General features: G+C 34.8%; 1 protein-coding gene across 1 annotated transcript in view; it reads right to left on the bottom strand.

The window, feature by feature from the left end:
* Smp_153010 (putative sumo ligase) overlaps positions 1 to 474 on the bottom strand; it is a gene marked incomplete at both ends in the record, with an annotated part of 32,779 nt that overhangs the window by 22,007 nt on the left and 10,298 nt on the right. The window lies entirely within an intron of this gene.

Genomic DNA, 474 nt, shown 5'->3' with positions numbered 1-474 from the left:
CCACGACCAAACCATCCAGCTCAGAGAACAAACCTACATCAAAATCACAAACCTGAACTACAAATCTTCTCCACTATCTCAATATTTACCCTTATGTGTTTTCAACCAATCTTCTCATCATGCAAGATATGATTTCCTGGGTAAGCACCGGATTCGGATTGGTAGGTATTATTACCGAGGCCTGACTGGATAATTTCGCGTAAATTGAGCATTGAGTAGATTTTTATTAATAAAATAATATATATGTAATATCGCGATGAGTAGAAAAATTAAGCTTTTGAATTTTCTGACATGTCGTGTCTCAGTGTAAGCCATTTCTACTGAAATGGTTCTAGTTGTATGGGAATTGTTCGAGTGGACGGTTTTACCACATGGATTTTGTTTGCATTATACAGATGATTATTGGGACAAAGTTTGGTACATGGTTATGAAACTAAAAAAATAAGTTTTAAAAAAGCATATTTTTCGTGCACA

The sequence above is a fragment of the Schistosoma mansoni genome, chromosome 7 (assembly GCF_000237925.1).
Source record: "Schistosoma mansoni strain Puerto Rico chromosome 7, complete genome".
NCBI lineage: Eukaryota > Metazoa > Platyhelminthes > Trematoda > Strigeidida > Schistosomatidae > Schistosoma > Schistosoma mansoni.
This window is presented reverse-complemented; position numbering and strand designations above follow the sequence as displayed.